At 41.4% G+C, this 13,682-nt stretch overlaps 1 pseudogene across 1 annotated transcript in view; it reads left to right on the top strand.

Annotated features, from left to right (window-relative positions):
* LOC307188905 (ras and EF-hand domain-containing protein-like) overlaps window positions 1-13,682 on the top strand; it is a 246,996-nt pseudogene that overhangs the window by 6,966 nt on the left and 226,348 nt on the right. The window lies entirely within an intron of this gene.

Genomic DNA, 13,682 nt, shown 5'->3' with positions numbered 1-13,682 from the left:
AACAGGCTAATGTGCTGTGAATGGAAGCTTAGAGGCTGACGGTGGAGAGAGCTTTTAGATGATGGGGAAGGTTAGGATGCTGTAGTGATTCAGATGTCTGCTTTCTTCTCCCAAGAGGGTATATACAATATACCTTCTTCTTCGTGTGTAGCTTGGTAAAGCTTAGGTAGGGCCTGACTGTGGTATATTGTTGGAAGGAAGAAATGGGAAGAGATTATTTATCATGGTACTCGGGCTTCTCCTATCTGACTATTAGTCTCATACCATGTTGTAAAATGGGAAGTAAACACCGTTTCCCAGAGGAAAGTTGTAATGGTGGAATGATACATATGATTTCATTGAAATTAGTTCCTCAAAAAAACAGTTTCATGGGACTTCCCTGGTGGTCCAGTGGTTAAGACTCTGTGCTTCCAGTGCAGGGAGCAGGGTTCGATTCCTGGTTGGGGAACTAAGATCCGACATGCCGCACGGCCCAGCCAAAAATTTAAAAAAAAAACAAGAAAAACAGTTTCATTGCTTCAACTGGTAAGTGTTTGGCATCTTCCAAATTATAATTGCTTTTGTCAGAGTAATTATAAAAAGAGGAAAGTGAATTTAAACCTTAAGGCCTTCATTTGTATGTCTTATAAAGATATATAGATGCAGTAGCTCAGACATGTTTCTTTAATTCCCTCAGTGTTCATGTGCCTGCCAGTGTCCCAGGCACCAGAGTGACCCTGACCTTCAAGAAGCTTATTGTTTCACCTTTTAAAATATCTAGGAGTTTCTAACACCTGAAGGGCCTGGGATGCAGTATAATAAATGGGAAAATACCTCTGGTCACATCCTCGGACTATGGACATTTCATGTCAAGAATGTTTCTCCAATCAGGGGCCCTTTGGGTCTTGTATGCTTGGGAGTCTTAGAAGACTAAACATTTTTGTTTTCATTTTATGTTATCATTATATGATAATGTAAAACAAATTATTTGGAGCACATTTGCAATCACCTGGATGACCCTTGCATGACAGATCTGGCTACAGCATTTCAAAACCTGCCTCTTTGTTTCAAACTGGTTATGCGGCACCCACAGCCCCACTTGTCATGGGCTGATGAGGAAGGCACAGCAGTGGGCTTAGTAAGTGATGTGTCCGTGTAAAATGAAACTGATTGACAACATAGAGTGTTGGAGTCTCTGTGTTCTCAATGGAAAAGTGATGTGTAAAATGAAACTGATTGACAACATAGAGTGTTGGAGTCTCTGTGTTCTCAATGGAAAAGTGATGGGAAATGGGGTTTTGATCTTGTAAATGTAACTCAGAAGTGCAGCACACAAGCTGTGTGTCAGTGCCTACTGACATTAGCTGTGGGGATGTAGTTTCAGTGGAAGTGCATCCCTTGTTGGATTAAATGAATGTTGTTAATTATCATTCCATTGATTTTCAAACATGTGTTGGGCACATTAATGTTTTGGAACTATAAGTATAATTAGTTTATATCTGTTTATGTTTGTTCATAGTTCGTAACATGATCTAGACAATATTTACGTCAACTCTGCAATCCATAGGGGATATTTTCTTTAATAAGGTCTACATGTTAGTCAAGTGTGAGAAATACTGTTCTAAAAGGACTTGAACTCCTCAAGAACTATAAAAGATTGAAAACATTAGTTTCTCCATTTTTCATTGCTTATTGATCTTGTCCATCATTTAAATTGAGGGCAAAAATATTGTGGAAGAAGTTCACCTTAAATCGGTCCCAGTCTTAAGGATCATGTTTGTCATTTGCCCACAGAAGAAACTCTTCGTGCTTTTTTCCTATGTCATTCATTTTAATTACTTCATTTAAAAAAGATTTTTTTTTGTATCCACATGTGCCTGGGACTGTGCTAGGAACTGGGTGCTTAAAAATCATACCCAGTCGAAAATCAAAGTTTCTTGGCCAGCTGCTCTCTCTCCAGAGGCACCAGGGAGTGTAATGAATGGGAAGAATCATGAGGTGGATGGTCTGGGTCCAGGTCTCACTGGGGGTCGGAAATCAAGCACACCTACTAAATTCAGGCAGTATTTTTCTCTCTTCAGTAGAGACATTATCTCCACTTATCTTGTGTGGTGATGATACAGTTTCAACGAGAGAGATTCTAGGTCCTGGTCAGATTATCTTCAGGTTCCCATCTTCACCATCCCGTGGGCTGTGACTGATGTCACGGAGAGGGGCTCACAGACTCAGAGGCCTCCGCGGCCAGGCAGGTAGCACTGACCCGATAGAATGAAGTTGGGGCCCAGTAGCAGCCTCTGCTTTATCTGTTGGGGGGACGGACAGATGCTGACAGGCAGGATATAGGCCCAGTGTTGCCAGCGATGCCAGCTTATAAAGGATGGGGAAACATCCAGTTTTTAAGTAGAAATTTCTAATTTTGCATACTCCGTGAGGTGGGAAAGATACCATTTCCAGTTTGCAACCCCTGTTTCCTACCTGTGAATATGCCCTGGTAAATTCAAGTGTCAGTTGTGATCCTGCTTTGAAGATCGGTGAACATGTGGTTCCATGGTGCCCTTAGACCTTTAATCATGTTACTTCTTCCCCTTTCAAGTTTGTGGGATCATATTTTGACCCAAAGATAGTCTATCTTTACTCTCTTTTTTGCTCTTGGATATTCTTGTCATTTCAGGGTTACCTTGTTCAGGCTCAACAGGTGGTGCTGTACAATATTTTCTACCTCCAGGTTATGCTGCCCTGATAGGTGTGTCCTTGGGGGAGGAGGGCTGAGCTCTGAAAGCACTGAGATATCCAGAACACCTTTTCCCCTGATGTCTTTCCTTCTCTTCATTTGAAGCTGGAAGTACTTGTCTGTCACAGTTTTAAGACAGGTAAAAAAATCAATTGGAATGGAATGACTTCTGATCAAAAATAAGGGAATTTAGTGATGAGAGGTCATATTTTCTGGTACCACAATGGTGTTTCCTTTCATTGCTGGAATATTTTGTCCTTCAGGCAAAAAAATTTTTGAGGAGATGAAAAGATGCTCACCATCACTAATCATCAGAGGAATGCAGATCAAAACCACAGTGAAATATTGCCTCATACCTGTTATGATGGCTGTTATTAAAAACACAGAAGGTAATAAGTGCTAGTTAGAATGTGGAGAAATTGGGAACCTGTACACTGTTGGTGGGAATGTAAAGTGGTGCAGCCACTATGGAAAACAGTATGCAGGTTCCTCCAAAAAATTGAAAATAGAACTACCATATGATCCAGCAATCCCACTTCTGCATGTATATCCAAAAGGATTGAAATCAGGATCTTGAAGAGATATCTGCACTCCCATGATCATTGCGACACTATTCACAATAGCTAAGAGTTGGAAATGGCTGAAGTGTCCATTGACAGATGAATGAATAAAGAAAATGAGGTATATACATACAGTGGAATATCACTCAGCTTTAAAAAAAAAGAAGGAACTTCTGCAGTATGTGACAACATGGGTGAACCTTGAGGACATCATGCTAAGTGAAATAAACCAGTCACAGAAGGACCAATAATGTATAATTCCACTTACATGAGGTATCAAAATAGCCAACTCTTAGAAAGTAGAATGGTGGTTGGCAGGGGTTGGGGGATTGGGAAATGAAGAGTCGCTGTTCCGTGGGTTAGAGAGTTTCAGTCGTTCGACGTGAACAAGCTCTAGAGATCTGCTCTGCAACAGTGTGCATGTAGGTGACAGTACCGCACACTTACAAGTTTGTCAAGAAGGTCGATTTCACGTTATATGTTTCTTAACCACAAGAAAAGAAAAACTATGGAAATATGAAATTTCTTTTTTATAGAGATAAGAAATTTGGATAGCTACAAAAGCTCTGTGTCTTGTAATTTTTGTCAGCCCCAAATACAGGCTCCGTCAAGAGTTTCCCCTTAAATGTACTCATACCTGTCCTTTTCAGGTGACCAGGCAGAAATACTCCAGTTAAAGAGATTCTGAGAGCTCCATCCCCGCCCCCTGCCACCGCCCCACACTGGTAGCCACCACTCTCTTCAATTTCATTTTTTTTTTTAATTTCAATTTTTAAAAATTTTGGGGGGACATTCTGGGGAATGTTCAGCCACGATACCCTCTTGTGATCACTTACAACTACACAGTTATGGAGCCCGCTCAAGTGGCCATTTTGTCATAATGGTATCTCTGACCTAGAGTGTTTTTGTTTGCTTGTTTGTTTTAATGTCTGGCTAGAAAACAAAAAAGTGCAAGTGAGTTATTCATTTTGAAACCTGAATGCAGTGGTGGAAGTCTCCCCTGCTGTGAGCCACCTGTAGCTGCCTGGTCCCGAGGTGGAGGGTCAGGGGGGTTGAGGCAGCATGTGCTGGCTTCTTGCCCATCTCCTTAGGCGTGGTGGCCGCACAGTTCATCCCCTGATGTGACACAGTCACGGTGTAATTCTTGCTCCTATAGAGCAGAGTTACAGTCTGCTCTGGCTGAGGCAGAAGAATTTCTGAGGAGTCAACTGACATTTGCTTAGAAAATCCGTGTTTTAGGACATTTGTATGTCATGTTTTCTGACAGACATGCCGTAAACTAGTGTTAGTGTTGGTGATGCAAATACTTTTTCTTTTCCTCCTTGGGGATCTGTTGGCATAGCCTGTACTTCAGTCTGGCAGACATGAGTAGCTTGGGGATGTTAATGAATGAATTATAGCGCATGCATTTTTGCTCTAACGTAGTATGTGCATTCCAGAAAAACCTAATATTCTGCAAACACACACAAGACATATATAAAAAAAAAGTAGGAGTGGGGCCGACCTCTCCCTATCTGTACAGCTTTGCAACCAGAATACTCAAAAACAGTAACAATCCTAATAAGATATAAGCACAATAAAAAAAAACCCTACGTTACATTCTTAATAGACAGAGACATGCAGCAGTCCAGAATACCAGTCCAGGATAAACTGTAGATGTTTTAAACAGTGAAAATATAGGATTTTGCAGTTTATTTATTTATCTTTTTATGGTGAAGGTAACTTGATGGATGGAGGTATATGGGTTGTGGCTGCCAAGTTACGGGAACAAGGACAAAATGAACAAACACAAAGCATGTGGAATGTCTGTGTCAGGAAGAAGTCCCTGGGGAGTGGGCACTGTGCCTAGCACTGGGTTCACTTGCGGCCGGCTGCCTTCAGTGGCAGTAATAGGCTTGCTTTGGGTGGCTGTTACTTGGGTGCAGAGCACTGACATGCTGGGAAATGCAACTTCCACTTCTGCATCTCTCACCTATTGACCTAGGGGACGAGCTAATTGATGCTCTAGGAACATATACTCTGTCTGAGCAGTCCTAGTCTTGAGTACAAATTCATGGGAGGCTAAAGGAAGGCACCGAGCCAGAAATGAGCGTTAGATTGATTCCATGTGTACAGATCTGGAGGTTTTATAATGGTCTAAAAAGATAATGTATTGCCTCTCTCCTAAAAGATTTCAGTGAATAAGCTGTCTTTGGACTAATAAAATCTGTCCACAGAAGTCCTCTGATCTAGTAGACAGGCTGTTACAATCCTAATGAGCCCTGTGAGAATTAAAATGTTATATTATGTGAGCATTTGGGCCCTTAAAAAGTGACCTATTCTGTTGAATGATATTTAAAATTAAAGTTCTCATTCAGCAGCTGAATAAGAATTCAGTTCTTCTTGAGTTCAACTTATTCAACCAAGTAAGCTGAATAATCTTACTCAACTCTTTTAAGCAGTGCTAACATATATTCACTGTGAAGCTGGTGTATTTGTTTATGTGATTAACTCCAACGAAAGTACAATGACATAACCCATTATGTTAGGGTTCTCCAGAGAAACAGAACCAGTAAGATGTGTGTGTGTGTGTGTGTGTGTGTGTGTGTGTGTGTGTGTGTGAGTGTATAGAGGCGGAGGCTGGGGGTGGATTTATTTTAAGGAATTAGCTCACACAATTGTGGAGGCTGGCAAGTCTGAAATCTGCAGGCTGGGCCGGTAGGCTGGAGACTCAGGGAAGGCAGTGGGCTGGCAAAATTCCCTCTTCCTGGGGGATGATCAGTTTTCATTTAAAGGTCTTCAGCTCACTGGAAGAGGCCTGCCCACATTATGGAGGGTAGTCTGCTTCATTAATCTCATGTACAAAAGACCTTCACAGCACCGTCCAGACACGTACAACCAAATACGTAAGCACTGCAGCCCAGCCAGGTCGACACATAAAATTAACCATTGCAGCTACTAAATAAAATGTTTTTCAGATACTCTGTTTTCGAGATTCCCTATGTTACGAGAATGTTTTGGAGAGATCAGAGAGCATTTCTTTCTTTTTTTTTTTAATTGCTTCCATCTTATAAAATACACACCAGAAAATTTTCATATATTTATTTGAATCTGGGAAAAATCCCTATACATATGTTATATTCCCCTTGTACCCCTTCCAAATGCCTAAACACTTCAAAACCACATACCAAGTTTCTGGGGAGGCTTTAAAGTTATTAACATTTTTCTATCTGCCAGGAAAAGGCTTGTCCTATCTGTATTCATGGCTCTGAGATGCCCTGGGAGAAGAGGGCTTACTCACCCTGGTGTCTACCCCTCCATTCTCACCCTACAACCTCACTCTTCATGAAAATATTCCTAACTGCAAACTGAGCCCCTCATGGAAGAGACATCTTGGATCTAAGCAGCCTCTCAGCCATCTGGCAAGTCACACCAGCACTTTACATTGCTGCACTTTCCCGGGCAAACTAACTGCTTGCTTGCTCACTTCCTTTCTTTCTTTCCCTTCTTCTCCCTCCCTCCCTCCCTCCTGTAAGTGCTATGGGAAAGGCACTATGCTAACAAGTCCAAAGGTGAAGTTTTAATGAGAAACGGAGCAAAACTCCCTAGAGTAGGAGCAGGTTTTTACTTTACTGTCCCCAACTACTAGTTTTTGTCCCTGAGTTGGTAGAGCTAATAGGGATGCAATTTGAGAGGCATTGGGAAGCCAAGAGTGTTCCACCAGATATGGGTCCTAAAACTTCCATGCTCATATTCCCGGGATGAGGCATCCCTCAGCACCCAGGAGCTTGGCAGGCACAGGTTTTAAATCACGTCTTTCCTCAGGCTCTGCAGCTCAAGGCCTCACTCAAGCAGCATTGGCCACACCTGGGAGTTTTTCTAGACCTGCGGGCTCTAGGTCCCACCACAGACCTACTGAGGCATCTGCATTTTAACGGGATCCCTGGGAGATTTGTGTGTGTATTAAACTCTGCTGAGGAAATGAGAAACGGGGAGGGCGTGGTGTGTGACCACACTTGGTCGGGAGTTGCTTTTCAAAAGATAGAAAAGCCCCAGAAAGAGAATGTGGAACTGAGGGAGGAAAGATAAACATCATCTGCTTCAAATTTTGCCTGGGGTTGCCTCTGGTTACTTGAAATCTGAATTGTGAAGTTTTCATGATTGGATTTACCACGAAGACAAGAAATTTATACTTCATCAAGTATACTGTGTAATATTTTGTGAATGTGTTCTTCAGAGACAAATACACATACAGAAAAGGGCACAGAGCTTGGTGTACAGCTTGCTGAATCTTTCCCGATGGAATGCTCGTGTATTCAGCATCCAGGTCAGGAAACAGCATGTTACTTAGAAGCTCCCGTGCTCCCTTCCAACCAGTCACTACAGCCCCTCCCTGACCCCCCAGGCACGATCTCTTGCCTGCTCTTTTCCTTACTCCATGGGTTTGGCTTCTTGCACTCAACATTATGCTTGTGAGCTTGTTGTTGTAGATCTGTCATTTCCATTGCTGTAGAGTATTCACTGTGTGAAGATATCACAATTCATTTATCCATTTTACTATTAATGGCCATTTGGGTACTTTCTACTTTGTGGCTGTCACGTAGAATGCTGCCATGGGCGGTCTGTCACATGTCTTTTGGTAAGCATATGGAGTCCCCCAGTGCCTTGCTTTTAATAACTGTTTGCAAAATACCTTCAGCTTTCCTTGCTAACTCGGGGTCATCATTATGAAGCCGAGTTTCATCCTGGACTGTAGTATAGTGATATCCTCAGGATTTGGGGGGTGGTAGTTCAGCTTGGCTTTTTGAGTTCCTGTGTGCATTTTCTGTTTTTGCTGTCAGGCTGCCAGGTTACAATTTACTATTGTTGGTTCGTTCTTCCTTCCTTCCTGAGTACCTTCGTTTGCTGAAGACTCAGAAAGCAAAATGATCAGATATACTAGAATTGAGTGTTAAACCCCCTTGAATGTAGTCCTGTGCCAAGGAGGGGTGTCTCACAGGGTGCTGTTCATCCTTTCCTGACTTTCAGTCTTCTTTTGGATTCTTCATGGTGCCAGATATGTGAGTTTCAGATGACTGGAGTGCTGCCATCATTTTGAAATTGGTATTTTTTGCAGTTTTATTCCTTTTCTGTTTTTATGTATATTTTAACTCCTTTCCCCCTTTTGTTCATTTTGAACGTTCCCCAAAGCAGACACTGTAGTTCTAAATTATCTTTGTAGAAATTATGTCATTTAGAAAGGTAAACACAAAACATGGATATATAATATTATGAATACATGTGAGAAGTAGGCGTCTAGCCAAGAGTGGGCATAGTCTTATGCTGATATGAAGCCATAAGCAAGATGTGGGCTTGCACCTGTGTCTTCGGCTCCCAGCCCAATGGTTGGTCATTGAGATTATCTTTAATGCTTTTTCTTTTCGAGTCTTGGGAAAATGCTACAAAAACTGTACATGGAGGTAAACAGATACTGCTGCTTTGTGGGTTCTCCTTGTCCACTCAAGCAGATTATTGTAATAACTTTATTATGGCTCCTTCTTTAGTACCACTTGCATTTAAAGAAGCCATTCAGCATGTATTTCTGTTTTGTTTAGTAGCTTTTAAGCCAGTTGTACTGCCCAAAAGGGATGTTATCCACACAGGTGAGAGAGGGTAGCTCATACCTCAGGGAACCAGAACTGGAAACCAGTGAAGTTCTGGGATGAAAAATGTAAATTGAGATAAATGTAAATACACAGCTGCTGAAATTGCTTTTTCCTTATCTGATGAGCCAGTGAGTTAAGTGGTGACTCAAGAGAAGACTGACTTTTTTTGTTGTTATTAATTAATTAATTTATGTATTTGGTTGTGCCGGGTCTTGGTTGTGGCATGCAAACTCTTAGCTGCGGTATGCATGTGGGATCTAATTCCCTGACCAGGGATCAAACCTGGGCCCTCATGCGTTGGAAGCGTGGAGTCTTAACCACTGCGCAACCAGGGAAGTCCCAAAGACTGACTTTTCTTTTCTTGGAACTCCTGAGGGGTTGAGGTCAGATTCCTTCAGGAGATAGTGTTTGCAGATCTGAAGGTTGTTTGCTCTTTTAGTGGGCTGTAGCTCTGGGAGCACAAAAGTGGACTAGTTTTCAGGGCAAATGATCCTGGTATATATAGTGTGAAAAAGATTTTAATAGGATTTTTGGCTACCTTCTTTTTTTTTGTTGTTTTTTTTTGTTTTTTTTTTGTTTTGCGGTACGTGGGCCTCTCACTGCTGCGGCCTCTCCCGTTGCGGAGCACAGGCTCCGGACGCGCAGGCCCAGCGGCCATGGCTCACGGGCCCAGCCGCTCCGCGGCATGTGGGATCCTCCCAGACCGGGGCACGAACCCGCGTCCCCTGCATCGGCAGGCGGACTCTCAACCACTGCGCCACCAGGGAAGCCCCGGCTACCTTCTTTTTAAAAGCACATTCCAGAAAATCACCCTTCGGTTCTTTAGAAAATCAAATGAAAAAGTAATTAAAATTTCCTGCAGGTTTCTGGGGAAGCAATGAAGTGGAGAGTATCTCAGGAAACTTCTACCATGTGGAAAATACACCCCAGGCATCATTGAATGAGATGATGTCTCAAAGGGTTTTAACTGTTGAAATGTTGAAATTGAAGATGTCAACAACATTTTGTTTTAAAGGGGAAATGTGTTGAAGAAAATTGGTAAGAAAATCTCTATAATTTTGCTTTAGTTTGATATTTTTTGGTCTATCTGCATAAAACAGAGAGACTGGAAAACGATTATTGGTTTATCTTTGTGTTTGAAGGTTAGGTAGCAGGGTAGGTAGGTAAAAATCAATGATTTTTCAATTAAAAGTAGATCAAAGACTTCTTTTTGTGAAATGTTTTTTGTATAGTAACTAAACAAACTCTACATGTGTACAGATAGTTTTAAGATAGTTCAAAGACATCATAGAAAAGAAATTCTCATTTAATTACATGATTTTTCAGAGCAAACTCTTGTAACCTTTGAGAAAGACTTTTAAGAAGGCCAGAGCAGGTTGTACACAATCTCCAACAGATTTTCTTGCCAGTATCATATATACTCAAGTGTAAGGTCAAGATTTAACTGTTGAAGAAAATTCGGCTATAGCGTATGCACCCAACAGTTATTCTTCCACAATATCAATAATAATATAGTTAAATGCCAATCATGCAATAGTTAGTAGTAGGTGTTCAATATATATTAAATATGAATTCAAGAAATACATTTGCTGCTGAGTGAACAGATAGAATGTACTTATATCCCAGAATATTCTAATTTTAGGAGAGGAAATGAGCTCTTTACTGGTACTCATGATTCTATGGTACATTAAGACGTCATTGGGAGATTTAGAAAGACAAGCAAGTCCTTACCTTCTGTAGAAGCTGGTGGTGGGTAATCTATGTTACGCAGGATTTTAAGTCCATTTTCATCTACATAATCACGTGACTTAATTTGTGGGGACTTACATACATATAATAATGTTTATAAACTTAAACATAAATATTCTTTTGTTAAAAATGCATCCTAGTTTGTTATTGAAATATATTTAGGATTCACAACATTGTTTTCGCCATTCAGCCAGAGTTCCGATTTCAGTAACCTCGACCCATAAAAACACAAATCTGAGGTGGAAGAAAACGAAGGGATCTCTGCATATCAGAAATATTAGTTACAGATCCCTGCAGGACAGACAGTTTCTCCAGCTGATAATTTTTTAGTCTTTTCAGCTTTCTTAGTGTAGGTTATATAGGAAATATTGGGCACCTCCCCCATTCGAAACAATGTAAAAGAAGAAGGAAAAATAAAGGAAGGAGAAGGCAACCAGCAGGTTGAAGTGGAGCGTATGCTCTTGCCTGTAGATTTCAGATGCAATGTGTTGTGCTTTCTAGAATCTCTCCTTTCTCACTGTGTTCAGAAGGGGATTGACCCTTTTCAGCTTGTCAATCAGATTTCCCATCGTTTGTCTCCTTCCTGACCCTGTGCCCGGCAAGGGTCCCCTGCTCCTTCCTCACTACTGTGTTCTTTACCCTCCCTGCGGCAGAGTCCTTCACCTGCCTCAGATCCAGTACAAAACGCCGCCTTCTTCACTTCACCTCCCACTGTGTCCTTCTTCCCTGGGCTCCGACCTCATTTATTCATTAATGCAGGATCTGTTGCCAGTCAGATCTCTGGGTGCTGCAGGGGTATGGAGACTGATAGGGTAACTGGGAAGATAAACATCCACAGAAAACTCAGTACACAGAGCTTCAGATAAAATGTGGCAGGGGAAGGGATTTCTTGTTGAATCACTCAGGGCAGGCAGGCAGGCCTCATGGAACAGGTGACTTTTGGGAGAGCCTTGACTGATGTGCAGGGTTTGATTTCTAGATAGGAAATGCAAAGAGTTTTGGTTTTGATCAGAGACTGATATTAAAATATACTTTGAGGGGCTTCCCTGGTGGCGCAGTGGTTGAGAGTCCGCCTGCTGATGCAGGGGACACGGGTTCATGCCCCGGTCCGGGAAGATCCCACATGCCGCGGAGCGGCTGGGCCCATGAGCCACGGCCGCTGAGCCTGCGCGTCCGGAGCCTGCGCGTCCAGAGCCTGTGCTCCGCAACGGGAGAGGCCATAACAGTGAGAGGCCCGCGTACTGGGGAAAAAAAAAAAAAAAAAAAAAAAAAAAAATATATATATATATATATATATATATATATATATATATATATATATACTTTGACTAGGGAGAGATAAAGCTATTTCCCAACTCTTCAGTCTCAAAAATTGAAAAAAAAAATAGTTAAGGGATGGGATGATGTGAAGTCAACCAAGATAATGTATTTGTCTCCTCTGTTGAAAATTTATGTATTATGTGTTGGGTGCTGTGCAAAATATTTGAGGACAGTGAGAACATAAGAGTGTTTAGAAGATGGGACGTTTGAAGGAAATGAGATAGGAGAGTAGAGTGGCCATAGAAATGGTTCTCCAAACCAGAATTTTCTTGTGGATAAAATGAGTGGAACTAATTTGACAGTGTCTTTGAAGAGTAGAAATGTTTTATTTTGATGAAGTCCAATTTGTCCATTTTTTCTTTCACAGATCATGCTTTTGGTGTTTAAGAAATCTTTGCCTACCCCAAGTTTGCAAAGATTTTCTCCTATGTTTCTTCTATAAGTTTTATTGTTTTAAGTTTCACATTTAGGATCCATTTTGCAAGGTATGGATCAAAGTTCATTTTTTTGCACGTGCATATCTAATTGTTTCAGCCCATTTGTTGAAAAGACTATCTCTGCTGGATTGCTTTTGCACTGTGTCCAAAATCAGTTTCCTGTATTCGTGTTGGGTTTATTTCTGAGCTCTCTGCTCTGTTACATTGATTGAGTTGTCTATCTTTATGCCAGTGTTACATTGTCTTGATGCCCATTGCTTTATGATAAGTCTTAAAATCAGATAGTATTAGTTCTTCAACTTTTTTATTTCTCAAAGTTGTCCTGGCTATTTTAAGTCCTCTAATTTCCATAGAATCACATTGTCAGTTTCTAAAAAACCCCCCAAAAAAACCCCCAAAACTAAAAAACAAAACCTGCTGGGTTTTTTTCTTTTTAATATTTATTTATTTATTATTTATTTATTTAGGCTGTGCCAGGTCTTAGTTGTGGCATGCATGTGGAATCTAGTTCCCTGGCCAGGGATCGAACCTGGGCCCCCTGCATTGGGAGCTTGGAGTCCTACCCACTGGACCACCAGGGAAGTCCCCTGCTGGGGGTTTGCTTGGACTTCAATTGCATCTAAAGATCAATTGGGGAAGAATTGACATCTTAATAATAATAAATAATGAACAAACCTGGTATATTCTCCATTTATTTAGGCCTTGTTACACTCAATTCCAGTAGTTATAAACTTAAAACTTTATTTGAATACTGCACATAGGATATAAATTTCCATAATGTGTTAAGAGAAAAAAAATTCCAAGGTATCTGGACTCATGAGAGCTTTAGCCCCTGACCTCCTGGGGTGCCCTTCTGCCATTCTCTGCACCAGGGGTGACACATATGAGAAATACCAGCCTAAGGGGCAGCATGTGCGTAGAAATTTGCAGGTGATGTGATTTGAATTTAGATAAGGTGTAAGCGCTTGGAAAAACAGTAAACCCACCAGGACTTCCTGAGTCCTGATGACATGATAGGATTCAGGCAAGCACTGGGGCCCTTGGCTGTGCCAGTAGCTTTTAATTAAACACAACAGTAATTAATTAGCTAGTTAATTGATGTGTTACAGCCCTCTTATCACAATTGAGTAGTGGTCATAGAGGTGTCACCCCAGGTGACGTGTATAAGTAGGTTGCGAGATTCCTCAATTCTTTCACTCTTCTAGGTTTCCATTATGGAAGTACTGGGCATCTAAAGTTTGGTTACTCCCCTTATCTCTTCTCACCATCTCTGTAGGAGACT

Source organism: Stenella coeruleoalba (genome assembly GCF_951394435.1).
Source record: "Stenella coeruleoalba genome assembly, chromosome: 7".
Classification (NCBI taxonomy): Eukaryota; Metazoa; Chordata; class Mammalia; order Artiodactyla; family Delphinidae; genus Stenella; species Stenella coeruleoalba.
Note: the sequence above shows the minus strand (reverse complement) of the source record. Positions and strands in the feature narration are given on the sequence as shown.